The sequence below is a fragment of the Marmota marmota genome, unplaced genomic scaffold, assembly GCF_001458135.2.
Source record: "Marmota marmota marmota unplaced genomic scaffold, marMar, whole genome shotgun sequence".
Classification (NCBI taxonomy): domain Eukaryota; kingdom Metazoa; phylum Chordata; class Mammalia; order Rodentia; family Sciuridae; genus Marmota; species Marmota marmota.
Window position 1 is genome coordinate 4,240,435 of NW_026000078.1, and position 18,506 is coordinate 4,258,940.

The following is an 18,506-nucleotide window of genomic DNA, read 5'->3' on the forward strand; positions in this document are numbered from 1 at the left end:
TATATATATATATATATATATATATATATATATATATATATATATATATATATATATATATATATATATATATATATATATATATATAATCTAACACACTAATAAAAACAGTGAGTAGCCATGAAGTATATTTCCCTTATATCAATTTTATCCCTTTGTTTCTCTTCTTTCTTGCCACATTTCTACTCAAAGCATGTAATAAATTGTAGATTCCATTCTTGATATAGTTGAAAAATCAAGTGGTGTGACACCGTGTATAGTGTTCATTAAACAAACATAGATTGGATTTGATCCACCCTGCTTCAGCAGAAACTGCTGTGTCTGTAACCTCCTTAATGGCCAATTAATTCCAAAGAGCATAAAAGTGGTTCTTTGCCCTGAAATTTAAAACTCTAGTCGTGGACTATATAAATAAAAGACAGAATATGGCCTAGACAGCATTATTAGATGGTTAGCCTGCTGAATATTCAATATTTTGTTCTTAGTGTTATTTGACTGGTCTTAACATTTTTACTTGGGGAAAAATGCTATTTTTAGGCCCATTAATATTCATAATCAAATGTAATGTAAGAGGGACCAATTCTGTTTAAATTAAATGCTTGGTTGTGTATTTAGAATGGTGGTACTGTTGATCACTAAGCTGACTCCAAGACACCATACCCAACACCAGCTCTGGATTGTCTGCCATGAAGAACATTTGTGCCTGGAGGGTGTTTGCTTCTGGACGATAGGCAGGGAACAGTGAGTGAAATGCTGATGATATTCAATGTATCCTGGCTTAGTAGAAGTAGTCTCTCATGATGAAGATTTTGGTGAGCAGTATTACAAAATAACTGAATACTCCTTACTACCCCTTTAGATCTAAGATTTCTGATACAAAACAAAATGCTATTATTATCTGTATCTGTCCACCTCTCTTTTCACCTGTTGCAGTAGTTGATGTGACTTTCAAAATGATTTTTGCAAAATATCTATTATTCCTTTTATGAAAATCTTTCCTACTTTCATAGTACTCTAAGAAGTAGAATTTGTTCCCACCACTATCCTCTTCATACTACTAACTACATTGATTTTTTTAGAATTAAATTTATTTTAATTGATATATACTTAATATTAAACTTGCTAATTACATTTCTTTTACCCACCTTGCATTACTACTTCCAAGCTTTTTTGTGTGATAGTCCCACTGTTTGGTGCATTCTGTTGCTCCCTATTGTACCTGACCAACTCTATGACTTTAGTTCTTGCTTTAAGGTTATTTATTCTATAATGTCTGGACTTAGTCAAAATTTAGTATATTAGGTGTTTGAGTTCTGAAAATCTATCTCAGAAAGTATCAAACCTTAATATAATCACATTTTTTGTTTTTATTTACTACTAGATTGTAATGTTTGGCATAAAATATAGGCTCAAAAATGGAGACTTCTGATCCTTATATCTCCCCACTTCCCCATTTGAAGTACACCCATAAACTTGGTAAATGAACAAGAAAATACAAACATGAAAATAGTAGACAGAAAGATGCAGATCATTCTAGATCTGGAAAAATGCAACAACGTGGGTTTCTTATAACTCCCACCCAACAGAAAAATCACACAGGATTTGATGTTCCTATACTCATCTAACAAACATCTACCAAAGGAAAATATGTAGTTTCTTCCCGTGTCCCCTTAATACCACTCAGGATCAAATAAGAGTCCATTTGACAATACCAAATAGGCCAGGAAGAATTGAAAAGATGAATCAAAAAATATACTAAAATAGGGTCACTTGGAGGGTCATTCTCCTTTCTTATGAGGTCTCATATTTCCTTTCATAATTCAGAGACACAAGGCTCAGTAACACCCATGAGGGGGATTTTGCTACAATGATTCCATACATATGAAGTACTCTCTGTCCCCAAGGGTGGAGATTTCATTCTTCGACCAAGGATTATTAGCAGCACAGCCTGGTGAAATGTTTTTCATTTCCTCCAGCAATACTGCAAGGAAAATAAAAAGTCCTCTGGCCTGAAATACACAAAGCAGAAAATAATGCCTAAAAAAGCTTAGTGGCACAGTGCAATCCCAGTGGCTCAGGAGACTCAGGTAGGAAGATCAGGAGTTCAAAGTCAGGCTCAGCAAAAGCTAGGCACTAAGCAGCTCAGTGAGGCCCTGTCTCTAAATAAAATACAAAATAGGGCTGAGGATGTGGCTCAGTGGTTGAGTGCCCCTGAGTTCAATCCCAGTACCTGCCCAAACACACACACATACACACACACACACACACACACACACACAAAACTTAGTGACATTATGATTGGAACAATAGCCAACAAAATGACCAAGGCCTAAAAATTGTGCTGTCTGGCTCAAGAAATGCTTTATATAAATATAAAATCTCCTAGCATAATAGATAAAAATATTTAGGATCTAGGATACAACAAAAATATCACCTATACTAATGATCAGAAGAATCAAAATTTAAATAAGAAAGAGCAATCAACTTTTGCCAACAACAGGATAAATCAATGTTGGAATTATCTGACAAAGATTTTAAATTAGCCACCTAAACATGATTCAATAGACTATTATAAGTTGAAAAATTCACCAGAGACAAATTATATAACTGAAATCATATAACTAAAAATAAAATTATATAACTGAAAACAACATTAACAAAAATTTGAACAAACTTGATGGATTGTCTCAAGAATAGTGTGGAGAAAATAGAGGATAGAATCACTGAACTAAAGAAAAACAAATGTTTATCCAGTCTGAAAAACAAAGAAAATAAGCTGAAAAAAAGAAATAAAAGCAACACAGTCTCAAGGATCTGGGAACAATGAAAGAAAATCAGACATTTATATTAGGGAAACCAAGGGAAGAGTGGAACTGAAAGAATATTTTAAGAAATAATTGCGTTTTTAAAACCTCTCAAATATTGCAAAAAATATGAAGTACCAGAATACAGATACTGAGTAAATCTTAATAAGGCAACCAAAAGAAATAGCATATAAGACACATCATAACCTATAAGTTATATCATAATTTAATGTCCTAGGGCTGCAAGCAAAGTCAAAACCTTAAAAGTAACCAGACAGAAATTATACTACATTTACAGAGAAACGATTTGAATGTGAGTGACTTTTGAAACCATGTAAGCCAAAGAAAGTGATATATTTTTTCAAGTACAGAAAGACAAAAAATATCTATCATAAATTATATATTCAGTAGGACTAATATTTTTCAAGAATGATAAGAAAATGAATTATCACATGGTTGTAGCTAAGTGGTAGAGCACGTGCCTAGCATTTATGAAGCACTGGGTTCGAACCACAGCACCACATAAAAATAAATAAATAAGAGAGCCGGGCATGGTGGCACATACCTGTAATCCTAGAAGCTTGGGAAGCCGAGGTGGAGAATTCAAAGCAAGCCTCAGCAAAATCAAGTCACTAAGCAACTCAGTGAGACCCTGTCTCTAAAAACTACAAAATAGGGCTGGGGATGTGGCTCAGTAGTCGAGTGCCTCTTAGTTCAATCCCCAAAAAACAAACATAAAACAAAATAAAACAAAAACCCAGAAATTATGCCCATCTACAAACATAAGTCACAAGTAAAAAAAAAAAAACTATACAAAGCTATATACCTAAAATACACTATAAATAAAGCAAGGCAAAGTCCTAGTTTGAAAAAAAATGACAAATGATATACAAGAAGATAAGGTAAGGGAAACAAAATAAATGAAAAAAATAAGATATAATGAAAAATTAACCCCTGATACAGCAATAACTACCTTTAATGAAAATGGTTTAAAAGCACCAATTAGAAATTATTGAGAGTGGATGAAAATAGGATCTTGCTGTTATAAGAAGTACACTTAAAATTAAATGTTATTGGTAGATGGAAAATGAAGACTAGAAAACAGATATAACAAATAAAAAATTATATTTAATTATTAGAGAGGTGGCAATGAAAATATTTTAATAAACTTTAAAGCAAAGATTACTGAAGATAAGGGGAACATAACTTAGTGATGAATAATCAATAAAAGAAAAATATAATACTAAATGTGGGTATAGTCAGCAACAGAAACTCAACATACATAAAGCAAATGTTGATAGAAATAAAAACATAAAGACACCATTAGCAACCGCAGTTGGAGTCTTCAACACTTCATCACAAATCCATTGATGATCTGATGCAGCTAATACATAGAAAACGAGAAAGGACACAGAAGCTCTGAGGAATACAGTAAACTAAAATGACCTCTGTAATGTATATAGACCACTCTATCAAACAACAGAATAAACGTTTTTCAAGTACTCATGAACATTCAATTGGATGGATGGCATCCCACGGTAGGTTATAAGAAAAATCTCAACAGGCTTAAAATAATTTAAACCATAGCATATATGTTTTCTTATTTTAATGAAAACAAACTATATATCAATAACACAAAGATAACAGACAATGCTTGCATCACTTGGTAATTAAATAACAGACTGCTTAATAATTCATTGGTCCAGGAAGACAAATATAAAGTGCCAAGATCAGATTCTAATGAAACATTACATATCAAACTTTTAGGAGTGAAGCTAAAGCAATGGCAAGAGGGTCATTTTTGGCAGTAAACACTTACATTAGAAAATAGGTAGCTATCAAACCAGTTAGATGAAAATCTAATTTTCATCCTTTAAGAAACTATAAAAAGAAGGGCAGCATAAGTCCAATGCAAATACAAACAAATGGATAAAAGCACAAAACTTGAAACAAAAAAAACAGATTCTTAATAAAGCACAATTAATGAATTTAGAGTGTTTAATACGACTGAAAAATAAAAAAAGACACAAATCTTCCAGATGAGGAATAAAATAGGAGAACCTATACACATGTTAAAAATAAACAAAATGGAAGTCTGATTTTTGATTGTCTGTTTATTAAAACTCAGAATAAATGGACCAATTCCTCAAATACCATAAATTACCAAAACTCAACCAAGATGAGTACTTGAATAATACCATAATCATTGAGAATATTTGGTTTATAACTTATAATTTGAAACTTATCTAAATAAATCTTCATATCCACATACTTCTACTGGAGAATTGTACAAAATATTTAAACAAATATTAACATCAACATTACATAATCTATTCCAGAAAATGGAATCGCTCTAAAACCAAACTCCCCCACTAAAATTCTACACCCAGAAAAAAGTATCCTATAGGAACAAAAACAATAAAGACATTTTCTACCAGACAAAAGTTAACAGTCATCATTTTTAGTACATACACAATATAAGAACAGACAATAGTAATTTGGTTAAGAGAAACATTCCAGATCAAAGGAAGGTCTAAAAGAAGGAAAGAAGAGCATAGTAAAGGTCCAAGTATTTGAGTCAGTATATTTTATTGTCCTTTTAACATATTATAATGTGTATACACATTAAACACACATTTTGCCTTAGAGATTAATTGTTTAAAATACAAAATAATAATGTAAATTTGGGTTTGGGTACATGTAATTTTTTAAAAAATAAGGATATAAGCTATGGAAGAGATTAAAAAGAATTATATTATTATTATTTTATTTTTTTTTGTGGTGCTGTGGATTGAACCCAGGGACTTATGCATGTGAGGCAAGTACTCTACCAACTGAGCTATGTCCCCAACCCAAGAATTAAATTACCATATTTTTTTACATTGTAGAGTAGAATAGTATTTAAAGATAAATTGTGATACCTTAAGCTTTTATGTTACAACCTCTTAAACAGGTAGTAAAAAGTGATAGAGAAAAATTTAATGGTTAAAATGAAATAGAATACAAAATCTGTAAGGTACTGTACCCAAAGTTACACAGGAAAAAAGGAGGAAAAGGTAAATAAAGATGAACTCTATGGAGAACAGGTAACAAGATGATACACTTAATGTGGCTGTCTCAATACTACTTAATGCAGCTGGACTAAATATTCCATGTAAAAGTTAGAGATTGTCATAAAGTATGAAAATCAAGATTATTCTGTGCTATATATGTCAAGCACACTTTAAATATATAAGCAAAGTGAGGTTGAAAGTAAAATTTCAAAAAAAAATCACTACGCATATGAAATAAAGTGCTAGTATGGAATTATAGGAAAATAGAAACATGAAGGTGAAATTATTGAACTTATGTACTGTGATGATAATTTAAGAAAAAGGTGAACATGAAAAGAAAATTTAAAATGAACATGTTACAAAGTATCTGTAGAAAATTATACAAAAAGAGAAATAAATGAATTTCTTAAAGTTGTAGTCTTGTATTTGTTTTAAAATTAGTTAAGGAAAACATTTGCACCATGATTTTTTTTTTACATGAACTCACAAAATACTTCCACAGATTTTTGATCCAATTTATTACAATGTTTTCCAACTGAGGTAACTTCAAATTAATTGTTAATTATCACAGTATGAATAAAGCCCTCTTTCTCATCTTGTATCTCTCATATATCAATGTTATTCCTAAAGAAATGAACTTACTTTTATTTTATGTTTGGGTGCAATTCATAAAAAGAGACCTCACAGAGAGGAGCAGCGGCCTGCTGAGAGGCAGAGCCGCCCCCCACCCCCCGCGCCTGCCAGGTAGGCGGAACTGTGACCACCAACAGAAAAGGCCCAGTGGCCCGCGGAGGGGCAGAGCTTCCAATCACTCCTGCAAGATAGGCGGGCCTGCGACCCACCGGCAGAAGAGGAGCAGCGGCCTGCTGAGAGGCAGAGCCACCCCCTCCCTCTGCGCCGGCAAGGTAGAGGGAACTGTGACCACCCACAGAGCAGGCCCAGCGGCCTGCTGAGGGGCAGAGCTGCCCCCCACCCCCCGCGCCTGCCAGGTAGGTGGAACTGTGACCACCGACAGAAAAGGCCCAGTGGCCCATGGAGGGGCAGAGCTTCCAATCACTCCTGCAAGGTAGGCGGGCCTGCGACCCACCGGAAGAAGAGGAGCAGCGGCCTGCTGAGAGGCAGAGCCGCCCCCTCCCCCCGCGCCTGCAAGGTAGACGGAACTGTGACCACCATCAGAANTTTAGTATTTCTTATAGTGCAGGTTTTTTGGCAGTGAATTTTTTTTCACCTGAAAATATTTAATTTTACCTTGATTCTTGAAGGATATTTTCACTGGATATAGAATTTTGGATTGACAGTTTTTTTCTTTCTGCATTTTAAAGATATTTCATTTATCTGGCCTCCATGTTTTTCTTTCTATTTCTATTTTATTTTATTTTGAACTCACGATCCTCCAGCCTCAGCCTCCCAAGTCACTGGGATCACAGGTGTGCACTACTGCACCTGGCTGGCCTCCATCATTTCTCATGGAAATCAGTCCTAAACTGAACTGTTCCCTTGTATATAGTTTGTCACTTTTCTTTTGCTAACTTCAAGATTTGCTCTTTGTCTTTGATTTTCCACAGTTTGACTATGATCTATCCTTTACCTAGAATAATTTATTTGACTTTTTTTTTCAAGTTCACATTACTATTTCCTCATTCATCTCCAATGAATGTTAAGTTCAAACAATAAAATTTTATTTATTTATTTATTTACTTTTTAGTATCAGGGATTGGACTCAGGGGCACTTAACCACTGAACCATATCCCCAGCCCTTTTTTTGTATTTTATCTAGAGACAGGGTCTCACTGAATTGCTTAGAGCCTTGCTAAGTTGCTGAGGCTGGCTTTGAACTCAGGATCCTCCTGTCTCAGCCTCCCAAACCTCTGGAATTACAGGTATGCACCACCATGCCCAGCTAAAATTTTATTTCCAATATTGTAGTTTTGATTTCCAAAATATCTGTTTAATTCTTTTTAAAAAAATATTTCTCTTTTTCTGCTGAGATTTCTTATCTCTTCATTCATTTTGAACATATTTTATTTACTTCAATGAGGATGATTATAATAGCCATTTCATCCTTATTCTAATATCTGGATTATCTCAGAGTCATTTTCAGTTGATTTTCTTTTCTCTTGAGAAAGTTCCATTTTTGTGGCTCTTTATATGTCAGGTAAAGCAGGATTTATTTCTGGTCATTATAAATGTGATGTAGAAAATCTTGATTCTGTTATTTTTCTCTGATGAGAAATACAAACTCTGTTTCTTGGATGAAAGTTTCTGTGTCTGTTCAAATACTTTCTCTGAACCTGAATCACTTCTAGTCTGTTCTGAACTTCTGTGATTCAGGGGATTGTTTAGAGATAGGGGTGCTCAGTGTTTGGAAGCTTCTCTGACTCTTTCCTTTCCACGATTCCTCTCTTCTGCAGCCACAAATTCCCTGACTTCAGTTTTCTAGCTTTCTAATCCGGAAAGACACGAGTTTTTCCACCAGCACCCCTGCCACCTCCAGCATCAATCACATAGATTGCACCAGAACCCAAAAAAGAAGCCACAATAATAAGGGAAATTTGTAAAACGCCCCTCCTCTGAGAGGGTACTTCCCTAAAATGTCTGTCTGCCTCTATTCACTCTCCAGTGCTTTGGGTTACTTACCCAGATTTTTAGTTGATTTTTGTAGCAGAGTCTGTCTGGTAAGATCTTACTCTGTCATACTGAAAGCAGAGTCCTCAGGACAATCTCCTGTACTACAATCTTACAAATTATCTTATCATTGCCCTTAGAATAAAGACCAAAATCCTTAGTGCGACCTTCAATTAGACTCCTAAGCAGGAAACAGAAGTCACTTGCATTAAAGTTCTCCAGAGAACCAGAACCAATCTGATATATATGCAAACATATATATGTTCATATATCAAACATATACAATTGGTTCATGTGATTATGGAATTACGCATCCAGCAATAATGTTTATTCAACTATCTGGGCATCTTTCGACTCAATCAGTTTGACCCCCAAAATTAACCATCACACTATCCTCAACTGGGATTTTGAAGATGGTTTAGTGAAGAGACTACTAATAAAGGTTAAAGGAAATAAAAAGAGGAGGTAAGGCATTGTGGGACTAGCAAACGTGGGAAGCACTGTGACTCCTAGGCCTGAATGGGCAGAGGGAATGAAAGGTGTTATCAGAACCAAAAAAGCTGGAGCCATGGAAATGGGGCCACCCAACAGGAGCCCCTGCCAGATGGTATTCCTCAAACAGGAAGGGAGCAGCAGAAGAAATGCCCTGACCTCTCCCTTCTATTTTGACCTCCTGCTAATGCCTCCCATTGCCAGAGGCAACTGGAAGCCAGGGGTAAGGGAGCCCAGGTGACATGTCTTTAGTGGTCAGCCTCCTGGGGTGCAGAGCCAACAGAAAACCTTCTCTAGCCTGGACTTGCCCTTTTGTTCCCTCCAAAATAGGCATACTGGGCATCTTTCAGTTCCTCACATAATCCTCTTCCTTCCTTTGCCACATGATTTAATTTCCATCAATGTTTTCCGCCTGTTTTTGCCAAACTCACCCCTAAATCTACATTCCTCAGAGGTCTTTTATGACTCCTCAGGCTAGATAATGTCTCCCTTATACATATTCCTAAAGTTCCCCATACTTCTCTCTTACAACACCATGCTCTCTAGTGAATATCAATCATGGATTATGAATTGTTTTCTCTAAAATCTGCCTTCTCTAACAAGTGTTAGCTCAAGGAGGACAGGAGCAAATTGTTTTGCTCACCACTCTGTTGATAGGACCAGCAGCGTATCTGGCACACACTTGTGCTCAATAAGAGCATGTTGATTGAATAGTCAACACATCTGTCTCTCTTGCTGCAATATGAGAGAACTTATTATGTTCTATTAATTTCTGAATCCCCATCTTCTAGCATGGTGCCTACCATGTAATAGGCCTCCAATATTAATAAGTTTAATAAGCAAATAAAACTATTTATATTTTAAACCTATGCCACCTTTGAAAGTAACAAATCCCATTAATGTAATGCCTACAGTGAAAAGTTTCCCTTTCATTTATTTGTCCTAAAATTGCCTCTTCCAAGCTTAGCAGCCCATTTTTCTGATTCTCTAATTCGATGGCCACATCTCTCTACCTTTCCATCATGTTTCTGCAGCCATGTCTTCTCCCAAATCAAACACATTTGGTTTTTCTAGTCCAAAGGGACCTCATCTCTTCAGGCTACACTTGACCTTAGGATGCTTTATTCCTCTCTTCTAGAATTTCTCAAACTCCATCATGTGTTATTGATTAGCCAAGATCAGAAATGTCCATAACATGATGTTTAACTGCTAGTTTCTAGCATTAACGAATGGCAGGGCTTTCCATTTTATTCCAGTCTTTGCCACAATGGGCAAGTCAATCAAAATCCTTGAAGAGTCAATTTCTTCACTTAAAAATAGCAGCGATATCTGCTTTCTAATTATGTATTTCTTAGTAACAAACCATCCAAAAACTCAATGAGTCAGTCAGTGGGGCTAGGTTCAGTTGGCAGTTCTTCTGCTAGTGAGCCTGGGACTTACTCATGCAGTTGCAATCAGCTGGCAGTTCAACTAGGACAGCTTGTTACTGCTTCATGAGTTCTAGTCATCCATAGGCTAGTCCAGGTTGGTTGATTCCATAGCAGAGGAATTCCCAACATCATGACGAGGCAAAGCTCCAACACACAAGCACTTTTCAAGCTTTTGTTTGCATCACATTGGCTAATATCCCACTGACCAAAGCAAGTCACAAGGCCAAACACAGAAAAATTATCAGTTAAGAGACACCAAGTCAAAGACACAGGAAGGTTGATGTACTGGAAATCATTACTGCAACCATCTGCCACACTTGTTTACTTCAGAGAGCTGCAGTGAGGAACCAAGGAGATGGGGCTTGCATACCCCAATGCACAATGCAAATGCAGTTATTATTTCTCAACATATGCAATCCATAATTTTGATTTTGTTTACCATATATTTGGGGTCCATTCAATGTCCCCTATTAGATTGAAGTCCCTTTGGATGGTCTCTTGGGTTAAGTTGTATCTCTCCAAAAAAGAAGTGTTAAAATTCTAGCCTAGAGAACCTCAGAATGTGAGCTTATTTTGAAACAGGGTAATTGCAGCTATTACTAGGTAAGATAAGATGAGGTCATACTGTAGTAGGGTAAACTGGATATGGCTGGTGTCCTTGTAAAAAGATGACCATGAGAATAGAGAAACTTTGGATTGGGCAGAAGGGAGGGAGGGGAGGGGAGGGGACATGGTGTGGGAATAAGGGTGGAATGAGACAGTAATTATTACCCTATGTACATGTATGATTGCATGAGTGGTGTGACTCTGCATCGTGCACAACAGAGAAATGAAAAGTTGTGCTCCATTTGTCTACAGTGAGTTGAAATGCATTCTGCTGTCATGTATAACTGATTGGAATACATAAAAATAAATAAATTTTTAAAATAAAAAAAAAAGAGACCTCACAGTTCTGTCTAAAATAGTGGTTGGCTTACATTAGGAATTTTATAAATAGCATTTCAATTATCTTTCTCTTAATCTTTTTAAAAATCTTATTTATTTTTACATTTTTTATTAGAGCATTAAAGTTATACATAGATAGTAGTTGGGTTCATTTTGACAAAGTCATACATTCATGGAATTTGATTTTCTCCATTTCAGTCCTCGCATTCCCCTCCTCCCCTCTATTCCTCTGTACTCCTCTCTCTAATCTACTGATCTTCCTTTTACTCGTTTATTTATTTATTTTTAATTGGTTCTTCTTCTCATACATAAAGATGGAATTCTCTGTGGTACATTAATATATGCACATGACATCATTTGGTTAAATTCGTTCCATATTTCCTCCCCTTTCCTTCCCACTACCTCTTGATCTCCTTCTTCTACTCCACTGATCTTCCCTGTATCTTTATGAAATTTGATTTCCCACCCCTTTTTCTTCTTATTTTTCTCTAGTTTCCTTATTTGGGAGAAAACATTTGACCCTTGATTTTCTGTGTCAGGCTTACTTCACTTAGCATGATATTTTCCATTTCTATGTAAATCTGATTTAATAATCACCTTGATACCACGATCACTCTTTGTTTAAAGGTGTCTAGTATATTTTTAATTTTATAAAAGAAACTCATTAAATGTTATTAAGTAAATGATGTGATAGATAGATGTGCAATAAGTACTATATTGAAGTTAAAAAATGCTAAAATAATCTCTGTCATGATTAAAACCATGCTAGGAATAGTACATGGAAAGGCATGTGGTAATGGCAGAATAAGTCTTGAACTTTTTAAATTGTTTCCTAATAAACAAATTAAGATATAGTGAAAACTACTTCTGTATCTGCCAATTATTATTTCTATGTATAAACTGCTGGTAGCAGAAAGTAGTATTTGTGTAACTCCCCAAATAGGATCATTTTTATATTTTGCTATATTATTTCTTTTAAACTTGCAGTAGTTAAAAAGGCAAAGTCAAAAATATAATATGGATGATAAGAAAGATGAAATACTTTATGCTTTTTGTTCCCTTCAGTTTGTATCCCCAAACAGCCCCACCAGTTTCTGATCATTTCATCAGGATATGAAGGTTCATATGTTTTCTGTTAATCTTATTTCATTAGACAACAATTAATATCAGAAATATTATTTCTCAGTACTATGTTGTTTCTTTTTCAAAAAAAATTTAAAGTACTGTTTAACACAGTGCATGCCAACTAAGTTTCCAATCTTTCAGCAACTCAGATTCTCTCAAAATCACTTGCTCCAAAAAACACCTCACAGTAGAGATTTGCTAACTTTTTTCAGTGAAATTAAACAACTCAAAATTATTTATTAATTATCATCACAGAATGAGCAAAACCATTTTTGGGGGGGTACCAGGGATTGAAGCCAGGGGCACTAAACCCTGAAGCCACTTCCCTAGTCATTTTTAATATTTTATTTAGAGACAGGGTCTCTCTGAATTACTTAGGGCCTTGCTAAATTGCTGAGGCTGGCTTTGAACTTGCGATCCTCCTGCCTCAGGCTCCTGAGCTGCAGAGATTATAGGCATGCAACACCATGCACAGGCACAAAACCTTATTTTAACTGCTGTCCTATCAACTTTATCATTTTACATCATGTTCTATTTTTAATAAATAAAATATGAAATAATTGTCATTGAATATGAAAAAAAAATGGATAAAGAATAATGGAAATACTAAGAATAGCTGATATTTAGGTGGGAAATATAGTAATTTTTCTCAAAACTTTCTTGACTATCAAGATCAGTGATTATGATCTCATTATATTTGTTACATTTCACAACACTATTGAACACTTAATTAATTTTAAGCACCAGTAAGAGTAATAATAATATTAGCTAATAATAATAAATACTAATAATAGATAAGCTTATTATTTTTCTGAAAACTGAAGAATTCCATAGAGCATATGGTATTGTGTGTATGTTTTCTGTAATTTAAAAAAACAAATATACATTATTTTACAGATAACTTCTTGAAGTCATAATGACATTCTACCCCAATGTCTTCATTTGGCAAATGTAAGTAGAGATCATATTTATCTATTTTAAATGAGTGTCATTTAAATCAAAGTACAAAAAACTGAAGAACTACAAGCAGTAGCTCATAATAACATCTTTACTAATGATGTTTTATCATCCATTTTAGAATTTTAGCATGCTTATTTGTTTTACTTTCCATTTTAACAGACAACATTTGCTATTTTATTATTTGTTCATATAAACTTCCTATCAGATACTAAAGTGATATAGTTTTAGAAATTCAATATATTTAAATTCTATCACTTTTCTAGAGTATGCCATGCAAAACAGGAGCTTATGAATGAAAATATGTTAGTTATAACCTTATGAACACATTGAGAAATAAGTTACACACATAACATTGACCCTCTGCTTTCTGCCCTTAAGGTTTGTCTTATCTACATATTTTATTTTATTTTATATGGCATCAAGCTATAGGTGATCTTTTGAAGCTAACTTTTTTCACCTAAAACCATGAAGGTAAGTTTGTCTACTTTGACATTTACTGGAAATTTCTTCTATTTTATTTTCAGGTATTAATCCATTGTATTGGTAGATCACATGATTTTCATTCAAATTTTTGGCTCTTATAAATAAAGCTGCTATATATGTTCACATTTCAAACTCTGAGGTACATATGTTGTTGTTATTGTTTTTTTCCCCATTTTTCTTCTCTCTATCTCTTTGTCTTGGTTAGGTACATAGGAGGAAATTTTTAATAAACTACCTAGGATTAAACTTCTAATGCCTTATTTAACACATTTAAAACAAACTGTTCAAATATTTTACAGTGGCTGCACAAATTCAGACGCCCTCAATCAATATGTTAGGTTTCCAGTTTCTTCTCCTCAGAAACACTTGTTATTGTCTGTCTGGTTTATTATACCTATTCTAGCAGGTACGAAATGTAGTCAGTGTAGATGAAGTCAAATGGCATTGTTGTCATTGGGCTCTATTTTATACTTTGCATTTACTTTTGAGTAGGAAAAGGAAGGGAAAATGTTGTTCAAGAGCTTTCTGCTCTTAACTTCTCTATCTATACAAGATACTCAAAGAACAATGTCAAAACTATGCTTTGCTCAAAACATTTTGGCTATTTGATAACTACGCATCAAGCCACTATCTATCTCTTTTGCTATTATAAAAACACACAGGCTGCGTTCTGATCATGTTGTAGGTATGACAGTACATTAGGGCCAGATGGATATCAATTGAGGGGTCAAATGCTTTTCATAGAAGACTCATGTAATTTTGATTTTAGTGGAGCTGGAGTTAAGTCTCTGCTGTGTTTATCCAGACTTGGAGCCTAAAATTTTATATATCTAAACCTTAACCTTTAAAAGTTTTCTAGCAACTCTATAAAAATTGGTTTTCCTAAAAAAATTGAGCAATGTCTATATTCATTAACTGCTGGCAATGGCCATCTTTTCATAGTTTGTATATTTACTGTGTACAGAAAGTTGTTTATTAGTATGACCTGGACTCTTTATGGGTACTTGATGAGTAAATCTATATCATTTACCTTTTATTTGTCTTTCAGTTCTCACATTTAAGACTATTGTTTGTATCAAAAAAGAATTGGGAGCCAATTCACTAACACATTTAGACTATTCCAACATCATCCATGCTTCTTAGTATGTTCTAGAAAAAGTCAAAAGAAGTTTCAAATATCTTTCAATTTTATTTAATTTTTTAAATTTTTATGTGATAGCCGAATGCATTACAATTCTCATTATACATATAGAGCACATTTTTTTCATATTTCTGGTTGTATACAAAGTATATTCACACAAATCTGTGTCTTTATAAATGTACTTTGGATAGTAATGATCATCACATTCCACCATCATTAATTACCCCGTGCCTCTTCCCTTCCCCTCCAACCCCTCTGCCCTATCTAGAGTTCCTCTATTCCTCTCATGCTCCCTCTCCCTACTCCACTATAAATCAGCTTCTTTATATCAGAGAAAACATTCAGAATTTATTTTCTGAGATTGGCTAAATTCACTTAGCATTATCTTCTGTAATTCCATCCATTTACCTGCAAATGCCATAATTTTATTCTCTTTTATTGCTGAGTAATATTCTGTTGTGTACATATGCCACATTATTTTTTATCCATTCATCTAGTGAAGGGCATCTAGGTTGGTTCCACAATTTAGTGATTGTGAATTGTGCTGCTCTAAACATTGATGTGGCTGTGTCCCTGTAGTATGCTGTTTTTAAATCCTTTGGGTATAGACTAAGGAGAGGGATATCTAGGTCAAATGGTGGTTCCATTCCCAATCTTCCAAGGAATTTCCATACTGCTTTCTATATTGGCTGCAATTTGCAGTCCCACCAGCAATGTATGAGTCTACCTTTTTCCCCACATCCTTGCAGACACTTATTGTTGTTTGTATGCATAATAGCTGCCATTCTGACTGGAGTGAGATAATATTTTAGAGTAGTTTTGATTTGCATTTCTCTAATTGCTATTGATGATGAACATTTTTCATATATTTGTTGATTGATTGTATTTCATCTTCTGAGAAGTGTCTTTTCAGATCCTTGGCCCATTTATTGATTGGGTTATTTATGGGGGGTTTGTTTGTTTTGTTTTGTTTTGGTGTTTAGCTTTTTGAGCTCTTTATATACACTACAGATTAGTGCTCTATCTGATGTGTAAGGGGTGAAGATTTGCTCTCAAGATGCAGGTGCTCTATTCACCTCACAGATTGTTTCTTTTGCTGAGAAGAAACATTATGGTTTGAGTCCATCCCATTTATTGCAGGTAGACCAATGGTACACAACAGAGGACACAGAGACTAACCCATAAAATTACAATTATCTTATATTAGACAAAATTGCCAAAAACATGCATTGGAGAAAAGAGAGCCTCTTCAACAAATAGTGCTGGAAAAACTGGAAATCCATATGCAACAAAATGAAATTAAACTCCTATCTCTCACCATGCAAAAAACTCAACTCAAAATGGATCAAGTACTTAGGGAATAAAACTAGAGACCCTGCATCTAATAGAACAAAAAGTAGGCCCTAATTCCCATCATGAGGGATTAGGCTCCAACTTCCTTTATAAGTCTCCTTTGGCACAAGAATTTATTTGATATTTAGTGCTCTAAAACTATGTCACACATAGAATTGCAGAGTAATGTTTTCTTATAATTCTACTTTCTCAAAGTACTTGAATGTCTACTATGTGCTAGGTACTATCCCAGATACTTAGGCAAAAGTACTGTGCGCACATTTCTTACATAGCAACATTTTTGTGAAGTCATTGTGGTATTTCAGGCATAAGATATTTTGACTGATATGAGGGTGGTAAAAATGGGTATGTTAATGATGTCCAGATATAGAGTTATATTCATAGTGATAAAATGTCCTGTAATCACTGAATCTGAAACTTGAGAAAAACGAAGCCTAATGTGTAGAAAATTAACACACACTTATGATTTATATGCTAGAGATATAAAGGTATTTATCTAGTTGGAGAGACTAGGGAATAGTACTGAGTTATATAAAGGGAGACAAGTTTGAAAAAAATGATATGAAAGAGACAATTTATTAATAAATGTAGGATTCCTTCAAATGAAGGTTTTTCTTAGAAATTCAAAAATTCTTGAAAAATTTTAAGAACTAATGTATAAATATGTCTGACTTTGTAAGTCCTGGATCATATTTGTAAAGTAAAAAACATCATAATGAAATTCTTATCATTTGCTTATCTTAGAAATCAGTTTATGGTGCAGATATTTCAGAAGTTGAGCATTGTGTTTCATTTATGAAAACTAAAAATGGTCTGTTTTTGTATAATACATGCCAACTGTTATCAAAAAGAGATAAAGGTCCAGTAAGCTTTTATGAGTTAGAGGGAACAAAATACCTTTTTCACATATGAATCTAAAATTTGTTGTGATATTTTTAAAATTTAGTGAGAATTTATTAGTTAAGTGAAATATTAAACTTCTGTATTTTTTTTAGTTTTTCATGATTCCTTTGCTTTCGACCACTTTTTGTACTATCATTGTACTGTCAAGAGGAAGCCAAAATGATCCAACATATGTAGATCATCTCCAAATACCTTTTCAATGTGTCCCCATGAGGTATCTGTTTATATACACTTTTAATTATTATTATTTTTTGTACCGGAGATTGAGCTCAGAGGCACTCAACCACTGAGCCATATCCCCAGCCCTATTTTGTATTTTATTTAGAGACATGTTTCACTGAGTTGCTTAAGCACCTCACTTTTGCTGAGGCTGGCTTTGAACTCACAATTCTCCTAACTCAGTCTCCCAAGCCACTGGGATTACAGGCATGCATCACCAAGCCCTGTTTACAGGCTTACACTTTTAATTTATGTTACCGCTTTAATCTGCATCATTTCACACTGAAAGGAAGCACAGTATTTTATTGTTCTGCAGCCTACATTTTTGTAATTTTCAATAAACAAAGTAGTTAGCAAAGAAAATATATTATTAGCTAGATACTAGATTCTCAAGCACAAAAATGTGCCTTATTTTAAAGAAAATTGATAAAGATCATACTGTAAGGCACTTTATTTCTGACAAGAAAAACAACATACACATCTCAAAGAAGAAGCAGATGTCAGACATTAATGATAACCAGTGTGCATTTCCATGGTCCAGTAGTTGGTGGTACTTAATTTCAACAAAATCACGTTCATCCTACAACCTTTTCAGTGTGCCTGTGCAAACTTGACAGTAACTTTAAATCTTGTTGACAACTACTTCCCTTATCTTTCAGCAGGCAGTCAGTTGCAGTTCAAGTAGTATCACACAGAGAAGTAATTCCCAATTTTTCTCCCATTCTCTAAACTCAAATGTAGTCATTTGGGACAAAGCCAAATGTTGGGTCAGAATGCTAAAGCATCCCAGAGGATATTAAATCAGGTGAACAATTAGAAATTCGATAGAAAACACTGAGTCAGTTTCATTTTTAACACAAGGATCACCTTGATTTCTAAACTGTTCCAGACATTGTTGTTTGATGGTTGGAAAGAAGGAATTGCCTCTCTAATAGGAGAAAAAAATGAGATTATATAATCAGAGGCCAAATGA

The 18,506-nt window shown here is 34.4% G+C and overlaps 1 long non-coding RNA gene across 14 annotated transcripts in view; it reads left to right on the top strand.

Moving 5' to 3' along the window:
• Positions 1 to 141: 141 nt before the first annotated feature.
• Positions 142 to 18,506, top strand: part of LOC125620221 — a 39,544-nt gene continuing 21,179 nt past the window's right edge. For 2 of the 14 annotated variants that reach the window (XR_007351820.1, XR_007351823.1), the window contains exons 1-3: positions 143 to 812; positions 13,372 to 13,425; positions 13,813 to 13,905. This is a non-coding gene — a long non-coding RNA (uncharacterized LOC125620221). Of the gene's footprint in view, positions 813 to 13,371; positions 13,426 to 13,812; positions 13,906 to 18,506 lie in introns of all 14 variants that reach the window. The other 12 variants (XR_007351826.1, XR_007351825.1, XR_007351829.1 and 9 more) reach the window with 10 other exon arrangements.